This window comes from Lathamus discolor, chromosome 2 (genome assembly GCF_037157495.1).
Source record: "Lathamus discolor isolate bLatDis1 chromosome 2, bLatDis1.hap1, whole genome shotgun sequence".
NCBI lineage: Eukaryota > Metazoa > Chordata > Aves > Psittaciformes > Psittacidae > Lathamus > Lathamus discolor.
The window spans coordinates 66,837,431-66,862,457 of NC_088885.1; the positions used below are offsets into that span (position 1 = coordinate 66,837,431).

The 25,027-nt window shown below is 43.3% G+C and overlaps 1 protein-coding gene across 11 annotated transcripts in view; it reads right to left on the reverse strand.

The window, feature by feature from the left end:
- Window positions 1-25,027, reverse strand: part of ATXN1 (ataxin 1) — a 255,986-nt gene that overhangs the window by 40,171 nt on the left and 190,788 nt on the right. For 2 of the 11 annotated variants that reach the window (XM_065667303.1, XM_065667298.1), the window contains one exon: window positions 12,510-12,650. The exons of the other annotated variants lie outside the window; for them this stretch is intronic. The gene's annotated coding sequence lies outside the window, so the exon portion shown is untranslated. The remainder of the gene's footprint in view (window positions 1-12,509; window positions 12,651-25,027) is intronic. 11 annotated transcript variants of the gene reach the window in all.

Here is a 25,027-nt window from a genome sequence, read left to right on the forward strand (position 1 = left end):
GGAAGTGCTCTCACCATGCCCAGCTATGCATAATGCACTCATGTTTATGCTTCCCTCTCTCTCTCATAAGTTAGGAGAGCATCAGATCAGAAACAAAACAATCAAATCAAGCCAGTTCCATCTCTTCCTGCCCATTCTACCTACATTTTATTTAGGCAGTGCATTTTGATTCCCAAGCATACTTCTCAGCTCATTATGATCTCACAGTAGGTTACCGTTTAAACATATCCCTGACAACATACCACCACTTTTTTCCCTGAACAACTTTGAAGAGAGAAATTCAGTTTTTCAGCAATGGCAGAAACATGACAAAATACCTGCAATCATGAGTTAGTAGTACCAACTATCCTTAGCATTTTTTTACCTTTGTCTAGATTTTAAAACATGAAAAGAAGCAATAAGAAGTGAAGGAACAATGGTCTATGAATCAGCGCAAGTAAAAAGAAATCCTCTGTACCTGTTTTGTACCTACTTTCACTTTCTGATTTTAAATGAAGAACTACTGAGGCAAACAGCTTTTTTACCGATTGTATAAATAGCTTTCTCTGAAGATGGAAGAAGACACTGGGCCACAAGTTTATGAACCTAGCATATATTACTGCAACTTTATGCTGCATCAGTTTTGGGTTCCTTTTCTTGTTCTATCCATTCAGACCATAAGAGTTTGGTGAAATGATCTGGAACTTGTTCTGTGCAACACCTCCAGCAAAACAAAGCAAATGCATTCTTGGTCACTTCATAAAGTGCCCCCACAATGATAGGACATCTGGAATCCCAGTTTGCTGGCAGTGGACAAGAGCTGGTATGTTACAGAAAAGCAAAAGCTATGAAAGCAGTAATAATAATACAACTAGGCAGCCATAAGCAGTAATAATAATACAACTAGGTAGCCATAAACAGTGTAAAGCAACAGAAAAACAGACTTCATTTGCAGTTTCTACTCTTGACTGCTGAATTGCATAGCTAACATGAATGGCAGCTGCTCCAGCACATGCTATTGAAGATCTGGACATGAACACAATGAGGGTGCAGTGCGTAACATACGTACAACTCTCGCTGAGGGAAGGGAACTCATTCCTGCTTACAACCTTCTTTTTATGTCTGTCATTTTTTGGGAATGACTTGCCTTGCCCCACTGAATACGTAACAATTAAGAGCAGTGGTTTCCTGAGTTCAGGCTCTGAGTTCAGGCTCTTTTTCCAGTTATCTCTGCTTGCAGTCAAGAGTAGGGACGCAATGGGAGACCACAAGATGCAGCCACCTCCCATAAGTGACATTCTAACCCCCACAGAGTTGGGCAGCTTCATGAGATTTAGAAACACAAAGTCCTGGCCCCAGAGGAAAAAATTCACCTCTGTGAAATTTGTTGGGTTCAGGATTTTGCTACATGCCATCTGGCCTACTGCCATCAATATCGCTATGCAAATGGAACTTGTCCAATGACACCCTGGGAGGCTTTTCCACCCAAAACCCTTTTTATAGCCACAGCATCAAGACACTGATTGCTAACAGGCCACTAACATGGCTCTCCAAAAGTGCGTACCAGTTTTACACGTAAACTACATCTCTGCATCTTATGATCACGATGCTGCTTATGTCAGTCCTAGGAATAAAATAACAGATGGAAAACCAGTGTCCAACAGAATACTGCATGGTATATGGTATCTTATAGGCAGTAGCTTAGATTTCTGTGTCACAAACTGTAGGACGAGGAAAGTTTGGGTGTTAATAGCACATGCAGGGGACAGTAATTTCTGTGCAGTTTTGAAACTGTTCAAAACATGGCTATATCCCTGGTTTTTAGCACTGGTTATGCTTGTTTCATGTATATGTATAATTTACAACTACTTAAGCTTTGGTGGAAAAACAAACACAATTTTGAACAACCTCTTAAACTGCTCCACCCTGTCCTTTCTTTATATTTTTTTTTGTTTGTTTGTTTTCTTTTAACAGCCCTGAGGAAAACTCTGAGGAATTTTTCTAGGGGAGTTTGTTAGGAGTTGGATAATTCATATGATAAAAATGCAGTTGTCCTCAAAACTTGTATAAACAAATCTATAAAAGTAAATAGCAGCCCTTGGAGTATAAACAGAATGATTCTCAATTTTAATTTTGAGATCTTTTCCTTATCTAGTAATGATTTTTTCCCATAGTAGAAACCTCTGCCCATGCCCAAACACAATGTTTCTAATACAGAACCAGTCACTGGATATTTCTGTGCACAAAACAACTGCCCAAATAACTTTAACTCATTTGAGTAGAGATCAAAGCTGGTCCAGACCTAGAAAACCACTTGAATGCATATTAATGTGAAACTAGCCTGCTTAAAGTCTCACCACTAAGAACATTCAGTGAACATTTAGTTGGAAGGGCAGGCTTATATCCTCCACTGAACTGGGCCACTCAGACTCCAGACCTGGTTGCCACTGTGCAAGGCAGGACAGTACGAGCTAAGGTGAAGGCAAAATCCCATTTAAGTGAATGGAGACTGTGAATCCACTGCTTTCCACAGTAAGTAGATTCAATGCAATGAACTATGTAACTGATCATGCAACCAAGCAGCTTTATTCAAGCCCGAGTCTAAGTTACATGTGCTGTGCATTAGTACAACAACAAAGTGACAGACCCGTTTCCTGGGAAGCAAGTGAAGTTGTGACTGATGCATGTTGTAAACTTGCTTGAAATAGCACACTTTGGTTTTGTAAGTGAACAAAGATATGCAACAAATGCTTCTTTAGCTTAGCGTTACTTCATACTCTGTACTGCAGCTTGGGTTTTCAGAGAAAACCAAGATTTCCAGACAAAGGGCAGGAAAGAACAAAACTGTTTACTGAACCTCGACAGCTCTATGGGATACTTTTTGCTTTATTTGCTGGTATTTGCTATTGATTTTTATCTGGTCATGCATGTGTTTTTTTTATTTTGTTTTTTTAATTTAATCCCTCCACTTGAAACACTTTCTCTTTGGAAGGAACAGTGCTTACACTTTGGACTCTCACATCCTGCTTTCAACTCTCCATTTGCTCACAGGTTAATGATATGCACACATATCTTTAAATCACAAGGAACCTATTCCAAATTTTAACAGCTTAATGTCATCGCATCCCAGCAGAGTGAGAACTCTTCTTATTACTTCCACTTCACAGATGGGAACAAATGCGTTGACTTATTCAGGAGATGCAGCAAACTGGCACTGGCAGCAGGTTGCATTAAAAGGTCACGCTAAAACCTGCAGAATTAAGGAAAAGGCGCATACTCTCTTCAAAACACCAGCAAACTGGGCTGAGGGGAGAGGAGGGAGGTGGAGTGTGGACAACTGGAAGCTGCTGCCAGTTCAGTTACCAGCACTGAATTTCAGTCAGTACCCTCATCACTACTCTTATTTAATATTCTTGCATGCTTTGCAGTGTGCTGGCACAAGCCATCCAGAAAAAACCTAAACCCAGTCACCAAACCATAGTAAACCAAAACACACATTAATGCACAGTAACAGAGTTAAGTTTCAAGCATCACCAAAAATCATCAGTTATTTAAAAAAGTGTTCCTTTGCACATCATTTAATGCCAGTACTCAATTGACTCTAATAGGGAAGCAAGGTATTTTAAACCTCTAGAACTGAAAACTAATTGCTGATATTCTGTTTTCTTATAATAACACTGATGCTAATGTCATTGAAAACTTACTCAGTAGAAAACTCCAGCAGTTTCTGATCAACTCAGTACTTTCAGGGCAATGCTATCTTTCAGATTTGCTAACGACAGATTTTACTCCTGACCCTTGTCCCCTGATGTTTGTGAAATGACCCTGATCACATCAGTTATCTCCCTAGTCCTGGCAAATCATCCCAGCTTCAGTTTGTTTTAACACTGCATTTCTCTCACCTTCCACTTTGAGTACACTGTCCTTATTTCACCCCAAGGAGCAACTGAGGAATTAAGAGGGATTCTTGGGGAGAGCAGAGATAAAACAGAAGGATAAAGGCAAGAAACTATTCATCTGCAATCCTGTTAGTGGAGAAAATGCTTAAAGAGGTAACCTTGTGGGGAGCATACCCTGTCCAGTAGTAAAAAAATCCTCCATGTAGCTGCTCTGTAAAATCTCAAAGTATAAATCACTTCTTTGAAGCCAAATTCATGATCTGCACCATAATGGAAAGCATTTCTTCTGACATTTCTGTGGACCTGATGTTCTTTCACTTTCACCCTTCTGCTTTTCAGGAGAGCCCCAGGAACAGACTTGCTCAGATTGATAAAACTGGAGAGTAGAAAACACTGACTTGGATTGCCACAATGGAAACTACAGTAAGGAATACAGGGTGTATATTGTGCCCACGGCTATTCTTTCTAAGTAATTCTAGGCTGAACATTTGGGGATATAAAGGAAGCATTTTGTGCCCATTGTAATATGAGTTAAGAATAGAATCACAAAGAATGTAATTAATCTGGTTTCCTAATGTTTCCTCTTGGTTTTATCTGCTTAGTTTCCCTTTTGTTTTAGCAGTAAAGTTTTAATTTATATATTTTGGTCTGTGGAGAACTAAAAGATGGCCTGCATTTATAAACTGCTAAACGCTATCATCAAAATCTTCTGCAAGACATGGACGATTACCTTTGAAGCAATTTCTGTAGGTCAAATCTTGCCCTTCCAAGTAAAACAAAATTAAGGAAAACCAAAGCAGAAAGGCTAGAGGATAAGAGACAATTTATAAAAGAGCTTATTCAGGGACCTGAAGCGATACAAAAAGCTCTCAGCCCTTCAGCAGAAGCCCCTAATTACCAGTGAAAGCTTGGGTTTCTCAGGCAATTTGGAGACGGCTCCTGACCCTCTCAGCCTAATGCCAGCCCTCCACTGGCCATGCCTTTCCCTCTGGATCTGGGCACACCTTTGAGGACCAGGGTGCTGCCGATGGCAGTGCCAACAGGATCACCATTAATTTCCATGCAAAATTCTCTGTATGCATTAGCAGGTGGAGCGCACTACACAACTTTCTCCCATTTTTTCCACATCTTATCTGAGCCATTATCCTAAATAGACAGAGCTCCAAATATCACTGTCCTGTGGGAAGGTTGCATATCCTGCTCTGCCTTTCCTACCTATCCACTTACAGCTACTATGGTCCCTTTAGGAGGCGGATCACATCCAGGAGGCATGTACATGGTTCCTCCCCAATTACCATGTTTCAGATAGAAATGGCTTTCCAGTTTACAGCTACTGTTTCTCTAAGGTGGCCACATTAAACAGCTAGGACATTGCTTCTTTTCTGCAAGGTCAACCCATAGCCATAGCAGTTTCTCTAGGGGATAAAGCACAGTGTCTCTAGACTCTGCTCTGCAAAAGTAAATCCATGAAAGATTATATATGTGAAGCCTGTGTCTAAGAGCATCTGAAACCCATGGTATACTATAATACCCAGATTTCACTGAGGGTGGAAAAGTCACCACTTACATGTACTAGGGGCTGCTTTCAGTGCTCTTCTTGCTGGGCAAAGCTTGGCTCATGTTATTTCACATGATCCACACAAAGGCAGCCTTCATACCCTTGAGCTACTCACCCAGTAACTGAGGATCCGATCATTTTTAAACAATCTCAGAGGAGCTTTAATTAAAACCAATTTCTGGCCTATAAAATAGGTGAGAGCGATTGCAACAGTGGCTTCAGACTTGCAAATACATGGAACTGTGGAAAAAAAGTATTTATCAGTGCATCTCGCAGGGGAGTACTATATACACTGCTGGGCAAATGCTGACCTCAGCTGCTAGGAGACTTTCATTTACCTTATCACAGATTTAAACCAGAACAGGTAACAATCTCAGCTCCTTGACTTGCCTTCTTTCTTGGACTGAGCACATGAATCCAGCAAGCAGACTTGAAACATCTGGGTGGCTCTCCACCCACAACTCGTATTAGTCTAATTAACCCCTTTCCCTCCTCCTCAGCACAAGCTGGAGCCTGCAGAAAGCAGTAAAGCATCACTGCAGTGCTTGGTGACCCTGAACAACTTCAGCAGGTGCACTGCTCTAGCAGAAAACACTAATGTTGCTTTGACACTATTAATACACCAGCAGTGTGAATGGCATAGGCATATTTGTTTGTATGGGGAGTATAAACTGTGGAGCTCCCAGGTTTGCAGCTTCTGGGGGACAGCCTAGTCAGAGGACCACAGGCACTTGGGCTTACTGAGAAGTGAAGCCCTGGGGTCAGGCAGTCACAGAGAGGTGTGTGAGGACACATCCAGCACACCGTTCTGCTGATGGTCTCAATGCTCCGGTGACCAAGAAGGTTCACAGATCAGGGAAGAAAATAAATTAATTGTGCTTGCTTCAGACTGCCTGGCTGGAGTCATCCCTCTGCCAGGGGGATGTCCAGCCTTTGCACGGCCAAGCTGCTCATTCCTCGCACTATTAAGTAGGAGGCAGGAGCTGTTTGTTGTTTCAGGGTTTTGAATTCAAAATGGCAAGTCAAATTGATTTCCTGGAAAGTGAGGAGAAGTACAGCCAAGCAGTCCCTCTACTCATCATCAGGTCTACATTAACTATAGCACAGACATACCCTGCAGGGCTAACAGCCATGCGCTGGCATGCCACAACAACTGCATTTTTCCCCTGGATAGATCTGGAGCCATGCAGAGCAGAAAAAAAAAATATGTGCTTTTGTAGCAAGCAAAAAAGAACACAGATCCTGAACTTGTGGACAGATACCAGGTTACCTGCAGAAGGCACAAAACCACATTGTCTTCCAGCTCTTATCCTGACCACAGCCACCATTTCCACACCACATAGGATAAGAAAAGGGGAGAGATGATGAAAGTAAAGCCCTCTATGCTCATTTATCTCAGGACCTCACAGTTTTGCATACAGATAGGCAAAATTGTGCCCCTGAAACCTCTCCCTCATCACTGGAAGATCTCTAGAAGGTAAAAAAGGCATCAGTTCAAATTTCCCTGTGATCCTATCAACCCGTGTTTTCATTGATCAGACTCTACCATTCCTGCCCCATGAATGCCTTCTCTGAGCCATGCAGAATGAAGACAGAAAACACAAAGCAGGTAGCACTATTTTTTTACCCCCTGGATTCACACAGCTGTGCTACAAACCTGTACCTTCTCTAAATTACTGATGCAAGAGAGAGAGACACAGAAGAAATATTATAGACACCCCACACACCAAGTGTACAGGGATTAGAGTGGAGAAAGCCTGCATCCTCTACAGTCATAGAGAAAACAATGATAAAGCAAAGCAGAAAGAAAAAAAACACCACTGCTGACAGCTTAAGGGAAGGACGACTAGCTTTTTATTGCCCCAAAGGGGTCATGCCTGTGCATGGTGAAACCAGGGCCATTAGCAACAGAGAATAGATGTAGGAAGTGTTACCACCCATGACATCCTTTGCAGCCACCAGGGAGTCCAGACCTCACACGGGGGTAACATTTTTTACTGCAAAGTGTACTGGTGAAGAGGGTGTTCCCACAGCCCTGCCCATTCCTCCCCCTCCCTTTGTAAAGGAATAGTTCATAGCGCTTCAGGCAAACAAGGCAAGAATCAGCCTCAATCATAACCTCCCACTGGTGGCACAAACACAAATGCTATTGGCCCTGATGCAAGGAGTCAATGAAATTAGGTCTCTGTACAGAGAACAGACCCTTGGCTGAGGAGATCACCTTTGGACTGAGTCTCAGGGCAGTCCCATACATCCCATCTCACCTTTTGCGTCCCCTAGCTATGGTCTTTCCGCTTGGGCTCACACTAATTCTGCTGGCCAGTCAGTACCGGAAACTAGACTGATGCATCTGATGCCTACGCAGGAGATCAGGGAAAACCTCTGCCGCATTCTGCTGCACCAGACCTCATGCAGATTTGCCTCCTTCTCACCTGTTTCCCGTCCAAAACTTAAGTCCCAAAGCCCAGCAGAAAGCACATCTATGGATGCAACCACCCTGCTGTATGGAGATTCAACTGCCTAACACTGTCCCTCTTGTGGCTGTGTAGGCTAAGGCAAGTCTGGCAGGGCACAGCTCAAGCTGCTCAAACTATTTTTCTTTCCTAAGGCACAGATAATGATAAAAAGAAAAGAAACTAAAAGAGAACTTGACTTTTATAGATCTTTGGAAAAATAACTGTAAGAGCAAACAAGGCAGGAACTTGTCGCTGGGGCAGGGCTCCTTGCTTTTCTACCCGCAGGCAGCTTGCCCTGCCTCTCCTTCCGCCTTCTCAGCAGGATCTCCCCCAGAGCAGTGTGGTCTCCAGGCCGCAGAGTTACCATCTGACTCTGCATGGCATCCAGCAGCATGCTGATCCACAAACAGGGGTTGTACCCCCTTCCCACAAAAAGATCCAGAGTACTACACAGATCCGACGGGCACAAGCAAGACACTAGACCACCATATCGATGCCTATCAGTCAACCCATCCCCTACACAGAGGAAAGAGAAGATGCTCAAAGTAAGCTGGCTTTTGCAGGCATGACAGCTGTTACACTGCTTTTTGGCAGGAGCTGCAGTTCTTACTGCAGACTTGTCACTCTCCACCCGTTTCCTGCAGCTCCTTTCCCTCACTGACCACCTCCACTGAGCAAGCAACTTGGGAAGGCTGATGGCAGCCCCACGGTATCCTGGGACAACTGCACAGCAATTGCTTCCCTGCTGCATATTTCTAATGCTTTCTGCCTACTGGCCTCTTTTCTGGGCCACTTTTAAGGAAGGGCAATGAAAAACACGGAAGTACCTAGAAACAGTGGACTGGGATATAGTCTTCAACTGCTCATTAATGGCAGTGCAATGGAAACGGGTAGCACCTGTGGCTCTCCAGCCTTCACCATCCAGCTTGCTAAGGCTTACTCCCAGCTTTCACGCAATTGAATTAGTTTGAAAAAAATGTTTAGCACAAAACCATTCATTTAATTTAACTATCCACAGTGGCCTTGGATAACATGCTTCACAGGTCCCATTCTCAGACTCACAATGATAGCTCAATCCCCTGCAGCCTTAAATCCCTTATTTAACAAGCACCTTTGGATCCCAGTACTATATTGCACAGCTGACAAAGCAGCAATTAAAGAGAAATATTTTTAAAAGGTAGGGACGGTGAGAGAATAATCAGAAATACAATTGTCAGATCCTTGTGTTAACTAAGGACACCACAGAAGTACGGCTCATCCAGCCTCCTCACCACTTAATGTGAATAAACAGCTTACAAGTGGGAGAGGCTGAAAGGGGAGCAGCCTCCTTCCCTGTCACAGGAGAGGGAATGTGATGATCACCAAGTACCAGAAAAGCTCCCGTTTGTGAAACTCGTGAAGGGAAGGAGCTTGCTCCTCCTCCCCACAGCTTCCTAGCAGCGATCGTGAGCTCCCAGCACAATGTCTCTCATCACGCCATCTCATATGCATGTCATCTTCGCAATGCAGAAACACAACTGGGTTAAAAGACAAAAGCTTTCTGATAGCCTGGCTTTTTCATATGCCTCTGTTTCTGGACATATGAAGAAAGCCCTTATGCTTGTGCTTTCTGAAAAGCAGCCCTGAACCTAAACCAGTGCCATCAGGCTTTCCCAGAGCCACACAGATAAGCCTTTGCCGCCTCAGAAAGCACAGAATGCAGTCCCTGCACCTCAGGGAGGAGAAGGACCTTCAGGGAACAGCGCAGGGTACCACTGCAGAGTGGTTCCTTTTCCACAATGGAAGGTTTCTGCAGTGGTTAGCTGAGTCTGAGGTCTCCAGGCATGGCAGCTCCCCTCCAGCCGCTGGCCATCCACGTGCTTCTGCGAGCAAGGGGTCGATGGCCTTGCAAATACAGCAAACCACTGGGAAGGAAGGGCTGACCGACTACCATTTACACTGCTCGCCTAATGGCTGGTGTCACTTGCATTAAAACACTGACCATTAAGTTCGGTCCCTGGCAGGCTGCAGTGAGGCAAGGATGTATTTTTCAGTTAGCTGAGAAGCAAAATAAACAGCGCAGTCTTGACCTTGCACTCCTTTTGCCAATAAAGCTTAACCAGGGAGCAAGAGGAACAAAACCCCAGCACATATGACAGTGTGCATTCTTCTCCCTCCAGCATGAGAGCGGCTGGCTCTTCCGTTGCAGAAGTTCTACTGTGTATGTCCACCACCAAGCTCTCCATGGTGCAAACAGATGCATGGACATGCACCCACATATATCCATCCACAATATAATGGCCTGTACCCCGCAGCTACAAGACAGCTGCACTACTGTCCCTAGAGGTTTCCCTATGTAGGAGATTTTTACAAGGACTGGACACTGGAGAATGGCTTCTGCCAGTTCAGCAAAGCAATTCCTATTGCCTAAGTTTCATAATTGGTTTTCTTCTCAAAAAAGTGGCCTGGAAAAGCCTTTAAATGACACGTGAAGAATAGTCTTGAGGTAAGTCATCCTTCCAACAAAAACAAATTGAAAAGATGCATATGACGATGGTACAAATGCTGCATGCTAAGTGAGTCCTAAACAGCAAAATCCAGGCTTTCCCAGGAAGGGTTCAGGATTGGACTGGACTCTAGATCTGAAGTCTGTAATAGCTTGCCTCTGCATTACTGTGAGCACAAGAGTATGGCATGCACTCAGCTCAACCCTCCCCATGTTACCGGCCTGTGAATACAGCCCTCCTCTAGGTTGGCATCAACCTTCTGCAGACAAACTTATCACATGTTTAAAAGTAAAACAGAAGGGAAATGGGCCAGGAAATTATTCAATATAGTTCTGAATGAGCATTTCAAGTGGCAGAGTCCCATAGCTACCACTGCTGGGAACGATCCCCAGCTAACAAAGACATAAAAAGACCCACCCAAGTAGGAGAAGGGCTGCAAAACTAAGGAACTATGAGAAGCCATGAAAGAAAATACATTATTAAGGAAAAAGAAAAAATAAATCAAAGCAAGAACACCAAAGCGGAAAGAAATAAGTCTCTGGGATTAGCAGGCAGAAGTACAGATTTAAGAGATCCATTGTGTGAGTACAGCTTTATAAAAGCTTACAACACAACGACCTTTAAAAATAGCTTTATTTGTATTGCCAAATCACCACCATAACCTGCATCAAAAATGAAGTTGCAATCCGTCAAGGAGCTGAATGCATTGGCTTTAATGTGATTTTATGGTACTCAGTAACTTACAGGTTTAGGACCCTACCACTAAGCACTAAATTGTCTAGGAAAACATACAGGAGGAAACACCAGTAAACCAACCCTGCAGAGTTACACTGTGCATAATCTTTCACATACAACTGAATGCTATCAGCTGTGACAATAACAGACACATTCAACACCCCAAACTGGAATTGCTATGCTGGTGCAGAGTACTGAACACTTTTGAAAAATTGACTGTTTTCCTCTAGCTGTTTCATATGAGATTACAGCAAACAATCAGGCTCTTTCCTGTGCGCTTTGGGGTGGGGTTACCCTTTTTTCAGTGACTTATTGCTTATAAAAGCCAGGAACAGCTATGGATGGCAACGGTTAGGTTACCTCCTATCCCAAACCATCTCTCTAAATCCCCACCCTGCAAAGCTTGCAGGTCCAAAGCACCAGCTACTCCAAACTCCTGGGAGATGAGGTTGGTGAGGTTGTGGTTACATCCCTTGTGCCGCAGGCCACACTCATATTTAAACATGTTTTTAAACCTGGGCCTTTCAGCTTCTTAAGAGCAAGGCCTGGCACTGAGAGGGGCACTGAGAGGCTGTGGGGTGACCACGGCAGGGGTGACCCAAGGTGCTGCCTCATTCCCTGGCACGATTCAACCAGGGAGAACGGCATGGCCAGAAGGCAGCAGCCAGGAAAATGGTTGGCACCATACTGTGCCAGTCAGCACCACTGAGCAAACCCGGGATGGACATTCATGAGAGACCACATCCCTGTGCAAACAAAGGAGACTGAAGTTAGGCGTCCATAGGCAGGTGGCATTTGACACACCTAGAGGTTTCAGGAGTTTCTTTTGGTGACTAGGACAATTTCTAAACCATTTTTGGTAAGAAAATCACACTGACACTCCAGACCAGGGAGATGCCATCAATGGCATTTTCATGCTCTCCTTTCTTTCAGGAAAGAGAAAAGCTCTCTTTCAGCTTAGAGAGGTAACTTACACAAAAGTAGCATCACACTTTTTATTATTATAGTTTTCTTATGGTGTCTTCAAAGCACATGGTAACAGCCACAGAGGAGAGGACTTATGCTTTAAATATTCACCTCAAGAAACAACTGAGTGCATAACTTGCATGAAATCAGAAGAATAGATGCCACGAGGAAGGGAACTACCTAGAGAGTGAACATGTTGCAGTCACCTTTGAAAGGAGATGATACTCTGGGTGTGACTACTGCTGCTGGCAGGGTACAAGTGCAACAGGAAGAGCCACCCCAAAAAATAGAAAAGAGGAATAATTTGCAATAGTTAGGGAAGAAAAGACCCTGCAGGTCGCATACTGCCGCTCAGTAGGTTGCCCATCTTCAAACTGAGCCTGCAATCTCAGCAGTGAGGACTGTGGAGCTGAATCAAGTTTGAACTCACCAGCAGTAAGGTTGTAAGAGCAGATCAGCCTGGTAGCTTTGCCTGTGCGAGTGCTCATCACAAGGCTGTCAATCCCTGCTCAAATGACTGGAGACCAGAACTGAAAGGGATGCTTGTAGGTCAGGTTTAATCCTCAAGAGCCTGTGGGTGGGTGAACAAAGAAGGGGTGGGCTTGTATGTAAAAATAAAAGACTGCAAGACACCTGGTTCTCAGTACTGTTACGAGTCTATTCCTTCCAACACCACTAATAGCATGCCAGACTTCACAGAAACAAAAGCAAGCAGCCAGGCTTTCCTCCCTCGAACAATAAAATAGAAGAGTCAAACAGAAGCAAAGATGGAATCAATTAGCCCAACATCTTTTTGATAAAGGTTACTCAAATAAGCCACATACAGAAGCTCTCCCCATCTACAACATTTCTGCACCATTATTTGTAATAAAATGACACCTCAGCTTGCAGAAGGTGCCACACTGGATACTAATAGCACATTTATTATTAGATTTTCTGCATGGTTACATAAGCCTGCAAAAGGGGAAAAAATGTAAATGACTCAAGAAGATATTCTTCTCGTGGTTCTCATGAAGTCTTTAGTATCTGAAGATTGAAGATGATCCCTCCTGGCAAGAAACAATCAATTTTTATGCTTCATTAAAAGAGTTCTTTTAGTACTTTTAAGAAAATGCTCAAAGGCAAGTCAAGCGAAGAATATATATATATATATATATTTAAATCTAAACATTCTGTGCTAAATTTTACTCTCAGATCTTCCGAATTCTTCTCCTAAAATAAAACAAAGCTATGCATGCAACTTTGTGTTTATTTCTCCCCCGTAATCTAGCTGTGATCTGAGGACTTTTCACCCTATCTAAACCCAGCTGCATGAGCATGCACGAATTTCAAAGGACATAATAAGGGCAAAAGCAAAGGAGGTACGCACACACTCTGGTGACAAAGAGGCAAGAAGACTCCAGCCATAATACAAAGTCATAAATCAATGTCAGCCCAGCTAGAATAACTTACCCCTGTCAACACACTGGCAGTAGGTGCTCAAGAATCTGTCCAGCTGCATGACCAAGGGCACATCTCTTCCATTATTCAGAAATGCACAGTTCATAGCTGTGATCTCTTAAGGATGTGATGAGGTCCTCCCCAGAGGACCTTTTCCCTGAAATCAATAGGTGGTAAACACTCACCCCAGAAGTCCATTTCTGCACCCACTGGATCTAAGCCTGATGACCTCCCTCTGGAAATACTAACATGACACTTGCCCAAAGGAATGATGGGCTGGGCCACAGCTATTAACCAAATTTATCTGGTACGAGTTTACAGGTCACTTAGCCGTATCACAACACTACACACAGGAGAAGCAGATGCAGGAAGGGTTTAATACATGCTACGGCATTTGCCCTTACCTATCAATGAACAGAACACTAATTTGAGAATCATGTTGTCTCATACTTCACTGCTGTACAAATGGCATATAAATGGTGCTGTTACTGGTGCACAGGGTCTGCTCGCAGCTTAGGTAAGTGAGATAAATCTAACACAAGTTCAGAAGGCTGGCTGACAAGTAGCTGCAAGCAGGAATCAGTGTTTTTCTTCCTTTAAATGTAAATGGTGTCTAACAAACCTACCTTTTGGAGGACTCAGTGCTCTTGCCTTCATGCATATGGAACAACCCCAAGCCCACGGCAAGCCTCTGGCAGGAGCAGGGAACTAGGTGGACATCACCAACACAGCAGAAGGTTTCACCACTGCACTACCACCTCATCTAGCCCATCCCTACATCACTAAGAAAGCATAACAGCTGGCTCATCTTGTCTCTGCTAAACGTACTGCTTCTGCAACTCACATGAAAACACATACAGTGCCTTCTGCGACACTCATTGTATTGCCCAAATGAGGAAAGACTTAGGGTACCGTTATCACTGTCCCTTGATTTTCTGAAAAAAACAACACAACAAAACCAAAACCTATTGCAAAATTACTAAGCCTTTGCAAACAGAGCAAGCTGTGGCAAGGATTTTGTAGCTCCTGTATCCAGGTTGCAGTACAGGAGGCCAAATTCAACATGTTTTTTTCACTTGAACTACAGACGGAAGGAGCTATGCTTCACCTCTACACCCCTGATAAGATGACCTACACTACTGTAGCAAAGCCAGGGTGCATAAGGGTGCTGGAAAAAGCCAATCATTACGTTCTGGAGAAGCAAAAGTACTTTTTTAAGTCTTCAAGGAACTTGGGGCTTCTACCTTGTGACCTATTTGCAAGATGACTTTGGGTACTGTGGGTCCTTGAATCCCTTCATGAATTTCTGTAACTATGAATACAATGTTTCGAACAAAGCCTTTTCTGTCCTGCACCTCTCCAAAAAGGGCTTACTGTAATGACGACAGGTAGCTCTGCACAAACATCTGAGTACAACTGTGTCCCTGCTCAGTTCACCACTGAAAATGGACTTTTTGTGGACCAGTATTTTGAACCTTGTATTCTTATGTTTGGCTTCTAAATCCATTTTTAGGTACCTAAAACTGCTTGATTTTTAGATGGGCTCAGCAGCTGCACCTCCTTTTTACTTAAATAGAAGACGCAGTTGTTCAGCACCTTTGAGTATCAGACCAGCTTTATTTAGGTTCCTAACTTCAGTCACCCGTAGAAGAGCAAAATCAAGTGAGATTCGTATCCTTTTCAAAATGTCATGTTTTTTATCTATGCAAGTGATAAAGCTGCTGTATTAGAGAACACAAAACCCGACACAGCATACTTGGAGCTACTTGTCCCAAGACATCCCACATCTAAGTAACTCCATTCAGGTGTAAATGAGACATGTTGTAATTTCATGATTATTTACTATATTTGTTTAGTACAATCACCTTGCAAGAAGCTGTTAAGCACTTTATTTGCAAGAGCTGCAAAATTTGCCCCTAGGAATGTGGATACAATGTGTCACATTTTATTTTTTTGGAAACACGGAAAAAATCTGTATAGGAAAACAAACAAAAAACCCCAGGAAAACATCCTTGGAAACCTGGAAGAGGTGTGATTCTTTCAAAAATGCAGCTCTCAAACCAGAAGGAAAAATGCTTGCTTGCTCTTCATACAGGTGGAAGCTACCCAGATTCATGGGGGTACAGGAAGCAAAACAAGATGAAAAAGGATTAGTGTGAAATGTCTTGACTAACTTAATGCACCCAGATTGAATTTGTAAGCAGGTTATTATATTAATTATTTACAGTCTTGTCTTAAGAGGGTGCAGATTTTTGTGTGTGTATGCACATTCAGATTTTTTTTACACATTTATAACTGCTGATACAAAGAGTTTTGTTCTGTGCCTCAGAAGAAATTATCTGATTCTGCCTTCATTTACACTGATCTAACTCCTAAATCCAACAGTTACATTGCTGTAAAATTACTATTATCAAGGGGAAGAACATTCTAAAATTATCCCTTCAGCAGAGAGCACGAAGCCTGAAACTCTCAGTGCTTTCAACACCATTTTATCAGGACTGTGATCTCGGCACGGCTGGTAATGCAGCCAGCCGAAGCAATGAAAGGGAGCTTTGTGCCGGGCTATACACAAGGCCATGTAAGACTTCCAGCTTTTCGACTGGCCAATGGGGATGTTGCTCTTAGTAACACAGCAAGATTGATTAGGTACAATAATAATAAAAAAAGGCATTTTGAAAGACAGCATTGGAATCAAGTTCCTCTTCTATGAAAGCTGCTACAGTGCATGCAAGCAAAAAATGCCATGTTGTCAAAAAAAGGCCAAGTGCTCAAATATTTTAGATACTCAACTAGTAAGGACATTCAGAGATTTGTTTATAATAGAAGAAACCTCAACCCCCTCTGATCCAGAATGAATGCAGTGTGATCTCTCTGGCGAACCACACACAAACCTGTAACTGTATCTCCAGAGTGCGACCCTGCGAGGGGTAGGATAGTAGCCCAACTACTCTCACTATTGTTGTGATGTTTGCCTTTGAGATCTTGCTCTGACTTCTGCTGGTAGCTCACGCTCATCAGTGCAGGCTGGCCAGTGAACAGAAGGAGATCTTCCCTGGGGAGCTGCCTTCCTTCAGAAGGCTCCAGCAGACAGATCCCAGACAGGATGCCAGGGAGTGGAGAGACAGCTGCACTGAACTAACCCTATCTCTGATGACCCCTTGTCCTACTTCTTCCTCTTCAGGGTTGTTTTAGAGGATCTAGGCTTAGAAACTAGATTTTTCCTGGGAAGCTAGAGGTGGAAGGGTGAATTCCTGCCAGCCAGCTGAAAACCAAAGAGGCAGCTCTTTCACAGGGTGTTACCATGGCACAAGGAATGGGGGAATGGGTTAGGACCAACTGTTGCATGTTGTTGACTTACCCATCATGGACTCCTGCACCAGGTGAGAACTGCACTCAACACCTAACCTGGAAACATGCATATCTACACATTACACCACAGCAAAAATTTCACCAACAAATGTGCTGGTTGCAGAAGGACCCAAACCTATCAGCTTATCTTTTCTCAAGATGATTAAGAACGAACATCACAGAACTGATGTTTTACTCGTCTGTCAAAAAGTATGACTCACCATGGGCAGGTGGTGAGCTCCCTACACCACCACTGGTACACAGCAGGGCTTCCTGACCCCTTTGGGCTGAACTGACAAACAAGTAGTTCTCACCCTGCTACTTCCACTCTGCTTCTCCATGCAAAGGCCAAGCATGGCATAGTCAGTCCTGGCTTTCTCCTGGCTGCTGCCTGCTCTTCAAACCAGGCAGGTAGCTGCCGTGCCACAGGAAGTGAAGACAAAGATGCTGGTCCCAAAGAAATAGTGAAATAGTGATGATTCAATGCTCCCTTAGCCCACGGGGATGGCTTTTAAATGTTCTCCTTCCAGACTTCACCTCCCCACAACACCGGAGATTTTTGGCTGGGTAACCCCTCTTGGATCCTTGGGACTTTTCCTCTTCATCTGTATTCCTAATCCATGTGCCTGTTTCTTAGCATTGATATAGCTACCCACAAATACACACTCAAATTGTATACACAAAGAAATGCAGATCGGATCAGCTTTACTGCAAGGCCCGCAGAGACAAGCCCAGCTAGTCTCTTCCAGTGCTATAAAGTTTGCAGAGCTGCTTTAAATATCTCTCTTCTTCAGAACACAGATTGGCTTGGCGAGGTGGTATATACACATTACTCTGTATACTGTGTATGTGTGAACATATGTTTGATAGCTAGATCGCTCTATTCCAATACATAAAACAGCGTATACACTTGTTCTTTTAAAACCTCACTGCTGCTGCCTTTAGCAGAGGTTCCCTCCAGGAATCTCACTCACCTCTGCCCTTCTCACCTCCAGGAAGGTTTTTCTTCAGCCATCAGCAGGACTTTGCAGCTGGCTCCAGAGCAGAGAGCAACGATGCTGCGAGCATCAGCCAGAGGGGGCTGTGAGAGTGTGTTGTGAGATCCAACAGCCTTCAAGGGCTCAGGCTGCCGACTGTGCTAGAGGCTTTTCTCGCTTGCGTAAATCATTTCTTGAAATAATAATGCTTAAAATAGTTCATCAAGTCTCCAGGTTTCTCACTTTTTGATGTACACAGAATTAGGCAGCAGGGACTGAAGATGTACATCTGCACACCAGTTGCCTATTAGGGCCAGATACCTGTGTCTGAGGCTGTACACAAAATGCAGTCAGATTCTGATGCTAGGGACAGTGCTGTGCATTTGTTCGCCAAATCACCATCACCTACAGTTTGTTAGCGTGGTCTCTGTCATTCAGTGTCTTCTTATCCAGCTAGATGTTAACAGTAAAGAAAACGGCCAGACTTCTTGGGATATTGCATTTGATGGTGATAAAAATGTTTCCATGGAGCTTTTACAGCAAAACAAAAATCGCTGCCCTTTATCTGATGTGCACACATTTCATACTTGCAATATGTCTAAAGTGATTTTATGACTAAATCCTGGGAAAAATGCAAAGAATGCTTGGCTAGAAGCATACTTTTCCAATAAAAACATAACATGGCTTATTAACTGCGGCACTTGGAAGAGGCTATTCAACATGAAGTGAATTTTTTTTTTTCAGCTCAAGACCGAAAACATGTGTTCGGATATACGTTTTCTTTGGCTTCAGGCACCAATTTGACTGACTATATTAGCAGGGTCTCCAAGCCCTTTTAGTGTACACTAGCTTCAGTACAAATGAAGTGGTATTCTATTAAACATGCCAGGGTACCGCCGCTGAAAGCAAGGTTAAAACCTCCTGACTTTTTCAGAATATATTAAGCGGAAAATAATGGAAACAAAAAGCTGCATTAGGTACCTTGTTAAGATTTTTGTAGCCGCTGATCAGCAACCTTGTTATGGCAACAGTTTTCAAAGTCACTGCAAGAAACGTTAATTGTGGCGATGGTGGGGTGGGGACGATGCACAATGAACTGCAGGAGCAGTACTATTAGTGTTACTGTGAGAACAGATTATGCCATTTCCATTCTATCTTTGAATTCTGGTGGGTGTAGGGTGATGTGACTCTGAATGATGTCAGATTACCCAGCCTACATTTTTCTTGGAAAGAAGCTCCTTCCACCACTTCTCTAGCAGGAGGGCTTATAAATACTGCGCTTAGGAAATCTCAGCTTCATCAGACTGAAACGATCCCCACGCTATCTGGGATTTCTTTAATCGGACAACTGGAAGGCGTGTGCTTCTTGAATACCTGTGAAATGGTGAGAACCGATAACAAGGGGTGGTTTTCTGGACTAATCCCCAGGAAACAGGACTTCACTTTCCCCAATGTGGGCTGCAATCCAGCCAATCTCGGGCACATTTGTAAGTGGGTCACAATGTCATTCCTCTTCTCTCCCATTAAAATACTAATTGTAAAAGCTTTTGTCTGTAATCTGCAGCTAACAAACTGGCAACACTGCACAAAGGGGAAGAGTGCAACTCAGTCCAACATGCCTAAAGGGTACACTATCTCCATATCATGCATGGATTTGCACACCTTTGCTTCCCACTCCCTTCCCAGCTCTATCACAAAAATCCATGAAGTGGAGGGGTGCAGTGGGGCCAGCCCAGCACACCAGCCAGGGTTGCATATGCATCATCAGGCATTAACCCTTGGTTGTGCAGCACCCAGCCATCTCCCAAGATGCACCATTAAATATAAAAAGAGCAAGCAAATTTTCACCCTCCCTGTGCCAACACACACACATACAGAGGCTGTAGCCTGGGTAGCCAAACTATGAGGATTACTCAGTTTACACTGGAAACATATATTTATCTTTACAAAGATAAAAGATCTTAAACCCCAGTCAGGGGGAACACATTCTCCCTCCTCTCAATCCTGAGGTGTTTTTCCCAACAATGCAGACAGCTCATGCCATCACTGGCTCTGCTCAACCAGATGATTTTTTTTCCTTTCCTATCAGGAGGCTGCAGACCATGCATCTGTGCAAGAATAGATTAGGACAGATATTTTTATTACCCCTTTTTGTTGTGCTGTCATGGGTGGGGAGGCAGAGAGATGCTGGTCTGGTACAGTCAACTACAATATATCCAGAGCCTGACATTTCTCCGCACTGTGGTAGCGCATATGAGGGTGGGCATGCTCCTTGCTCTCCCCCTTCTGTATCAGGGAGCAACTCCAGCAACACACTCAAGCCAGTATTAACCATCTGGCAACAGACCCAAAGCATCAAGCCCACAAAGAAAACAAACATCAAACTCTGCTTATTTCCGCTGCTGATGAACTCAAGCAGGACAGAGACAGGGTAAATTACAAAGATTATCTCCTTTCATGCAAAAATTACTTGCACAACACTACTCTCCTCTTCATATCACATCAAGCAAACTCCCAATGATACTAAAAGGGGCATGGAGATCTGCTAATGCCAGACCTATGAGATGGTGCCTATAGTAATAATTTCACCTCCAGCTTTTTAAATGCTTGAAAAAGACCTCTCTCACAATGAAAAAAGGAACTGCACATGCCATGTTCAGAAGCATTTGTTTGTTTTGTGGAAATAAATGCACAAACTCAATTTTTCTTTTTCCTACAGAAAAATATGATGCAGTGTTCTTTTTTCCCTTGGGTTATGACAAAAATAAAAAAACCTACCACCCTCCACATTCAAAATCCAGAATTTAAAAACCTATCTAAATGTCTAAATGTCTTTCCAACATGCACTGAAGCTTTACAAATCAATTCTGAAAATTGTTGAAAAAGGAAAAGAAAAAGTAATTTTCAGGTTCGACAACTCTTCCTGCACACATACACCCTTACATAAGCACTCAAGTGCAAACTTTTCTATTAGAAAAGTCAGGCATACAGGGGAAGAAGTCTGTCCCCAGGTATGCACAGAAATCCCAGCCACACTGCTGGAAGATGGAAAGATGGAGCAGCCTTCAGTATATAGCTGTGCCAGGAAACAGAGAACTCCTCAGCTATTCTCACAAATCTGAATATTTAAATGTAAGGGGAAAGTAAGAGTAACACCATCTTCTTTGAGGTAACTCTGCTGGCACAAATGTGTTAATGCTGGCTACAGATGTGCTAAAGTGTATGTGTGTAAAAGGCAAAACTGTTTATGATACACTGAAACATGCATTTTTATTTATCACAAGACCAGTGAGCAGGGTTTTCCCTCTGCTGAATAATTTCACCCCTGGCTCTCACCCCTCTGCTTCTTACATTTCTGCTTGCTTCTCCTATAACCTTTTGGTGCCTACTCCTTACTCTTGAAATACAGTTACTGCTGAAGCATTTATATCTCATCCAAGATGCTTGTCTCACGGTACACCTGATGAGTCCTAAAGGGAGCTGCTGCCACGTAAGGCTGATTCGCTCTACACTTAGTGCCACCTCATCTGTATCAGTGTCCCATTTACCTTTACAGTTACAACCCAGACTCGCTGATACGCTGTCCGCAAATGTCAAGCTGAGCTCTGCGTTGTCTGTTGCTCACTTCCTCTGCCTCTTAAATCTGCGAGGGAATCTCTAAGACAAATCTGCTGACCTAGTGCAATTTTTCTGGTGCTTCTTAATTTTTGTGTGCTTACCCTGATCTGCAAAACAGCACTTTGCACATTATAGTTTGTTAGTGAAACATATGCAGTTTTTCTCCAAGCATCTTTCTTGCTCCTTTATTCCTCTCTATTTTGAGCAACTTTCAGCTGAGAACAATGTCAGACTGACAGCTCTGAAGACCAAGGTATTTCAGGGAGAGAAGCCAAGCACAATTCCTTTCTTCTATCAAAAGCTAAAGGCAAGCTCTGTCTTCTTTGCTGTACTCTAAGAAACTGCACCCTCTTTCAGTCTGCCTTAATCACTGAAAAGTCCCTGTTCACCAAACCAATGTGCTGGGCAGGTACATGACCAAACTTGTCAACACAAATCCGTTTGAAAGACTAGGACTCAAATCCCCAAATCCCCAGCCAAGGGGGATGAGTTATACTGATGTAGGGGTTGCTTTCCACTGCTATACAGTCCCTTATCTCTGCAGACGATGAACAGAGACAGTCTCACACAATGTGCCTGTGCGGAAAGCTGCAGGGAGTCTGGAAATACAACCTCCTACTACTGGAAGCTGTATTGGAGGGCCATGTGAAGCCTTCCCAGCTGTCAGTCCAAGCAGTTGCACCAGCAGAAGGTCCCTGGCTGAATTGTGCCCACACAGCCAAAACAGCCAGTAAGAGTGAGCACCTTGTTTCTCACTCTCCCTCTGGAAGAAGGAGGGGGAAGACTCTTCATTTAGCTCTTGAAGAGAAAAAAATGGGATCTTGTCCTTCCAGTTCTGCTGTCAGCAGTGCTGAATGCTAAAATCCTCATCTGATTTCTTAGGGAGAAGAAGGTGGCACTAAAGGAGGAAGAAGGGCAGTGGTAACAAGAAGCTACCACCCAGAAACCCTCCAATCCCACTCTTAGCACTTAAATGACTTCTCCATATAAGAAACTATTTTCACTGAACAAATAAAAGTATTACCATACCCTAAAACATCCGCCAGCTTAGAAATTACCAGGCTGGCTTCTGAAGAGAAAGTTAAGTGTGTGCCACAGAAATGTTGTACCATGCCCACTGTAATGGCTGCTGAAGAAGGCAACACTGCAGCTGAGTCATTAGGTTAAAATTAGTTTACCAAAGGATGGGAGAGACAGGCATTTCATAGATTATTCTGTTGTGGTTTAACCCCAGCCAGCAACTAAGCACCACATAGTCACTTGTTCACTCCATCCCAGTGGGATGGGGGAGAGAACTAGAACGATAAAAATGAGGAAACTTGTGGATTAAGATAAAGACAGTTCAATAGGTAAAGCAGAGGCTGTGTGCACAAGCAAAGCAATCCAAAGAATTCATTCACTGCTTCCCATCATGTGGCAGGTGTTCAGACATCTCCAGGAAAGCAGGGTTCCATCATACCTAATGTCTACTTAGAAAGACAAACACCATCACTCTGAATGTTCTCCCTTCCTTCTTCTCCATCCAGCTTCATATGCTGAGCAGGACACCATATGGTATGGAATATCCCTTTGGTCAGTTGGGGTCAGGCGTCCCAGCTGTGTCATCTCCCAGCTGCTTGTGCACCGCCAGCCTGCTCACTGGTGGGGTGGTGTGAGGAGCAGGAAAGGCCTTGGCCCTGGGCAAGTACTGCTCAGCAGTAACAAGAACATCCCTGTGTTATCAACACTGTTTCCAGCACAAATCCAAAACACCACCCTATACCAGCTACTTTGAAAAAAGTTATCCTAGCCAAAACCAACACAATTCTTTTGAGATCTAACTGTAAGGACAGACAGGCCTGTTTAAAAACTACCTCAGAATCTGAGCCTAGCAGGACTACTTAGAGAAGACCACAAAACAATATAAGGAGGATCATATTTTCTGTTGAATTCTACAAGACTTAGCACAAAGACATCTGTCTCTGTTCTTCTTCACCACTGCTGCAATTCACCTGCTTCCTGACTGCATTACAAACTTAGAAAAAGCAAAGAACACCTCACAAACATAGCTAAAAAAGAAAAAAAGTTGGTACTTTTTTTCCCAGATCTGGAACATAGACTTTAGCTCAAAAGGTTCCCAACCATTTCTGAACCATTTTTGTTTTCTACAGGCATACGCTTAGGAAGATACAATGCTGTCTGAGAGATGACCCCAACTGCTCCTTTGAAAAAGGCTTACAAACAATGAAAACAACAAAAGCACATTAGCAAGCAGAAGCATGGTTCTTTATTTGCAGGCATTACCCAGTGTCAATAAACGCTGATAAAAAAATGAGTACATCAGGCAACCAAAGCCCAGTGTATTACTATGTGACAAAATAAACCTTTAAAACCTCAATTTTCAGGCCAAAACCTATTTTGGGGCTGTTGAAAGCAGTCAACCAGCCAGCAGCAGACTAAGATGTGCATGGTGACCAACTGCTACATTGCTTCACCAACATCCATCGCATAAATTGATTAAATACAGTCTGCATCAATCATTTAATATAGGAGAAATAAAGCCATTGTAATAGAATACAGTTTGCAGGATCAATACTTCCTGCTACAGAGATAAATGTTTCGACACCACCTTTACATGTATTTCTCTCCAGTACCCCATCCATGTTCTGCTACTTAGGTGAGAGAGGGAAATTGTTAACCTTGCTTTTCAGAGACTCTGAAATCCGTACAAAACCCAGCTGCGACATCTAAGCCTGTATGAAGCCATATAAATCCTCTTCCCTACTCAGGGGGCTCTTGGAGAGAGAAAACAGTACTGAAACACCAGGCAGCTACAGATGCAGGATGCTGCCAGCCTGGTTTGCACACCACAGTGGAGTTCTGCATTGGGAACACCGTGCAGGAGCATGGTCCCACTCTCCTACCATTCTCAACACAAAATATCTGAGGATGCAACCCATGCAAGCTTCAGGTGAACAGCATCTCAGCATCAGATTTTTCTGTCTCTAAAATTTCATAGCATGGACTTGACCTGAAGGAACAGAAAGGATGGAGGCAATGGGTTTATGTCCTTAGATTATGCAAGAGCAGCAAAGAGAATACAGGATCAGCAATCCAAAGCTCCACCACCACAGCAGTGTGAGGAGGGGAAGGTAAACATTTCCTTTCCATGCTGTTCTTTTAAAGAGAGCCTAATGATATGGAAAACTATGGTGGATATGGTGCTGCAAACATAAGTAACATAAAAACTCCATGGGCTCCTCATTTTCATCATACACATTGTAGCTTTCTAGCTTATTATCAAAAAAAAACCTGAAAAGAGACATAAATGTGGAGACCAAGCCCCTACATGAAAAGTGGAATTTAAGAACTTATGACTTGCTTGGCTACAGCAGAAAAATGAATGAGTAAAACAGGCCTATTCTGCTCCCTCATTCTCACTTGTAATGGCTGTATGAAGCTTGCCAACAGCTCTTCCTCAGCCCCTGAGAACAGCCCAACGAACCTGTTCCAAGTGAAGCATAAAAAAGTTTATCACTAGGTAGTTTTACAGTAAGCAAAGTCTGTTCTTTTTTGTTAGCCTTTA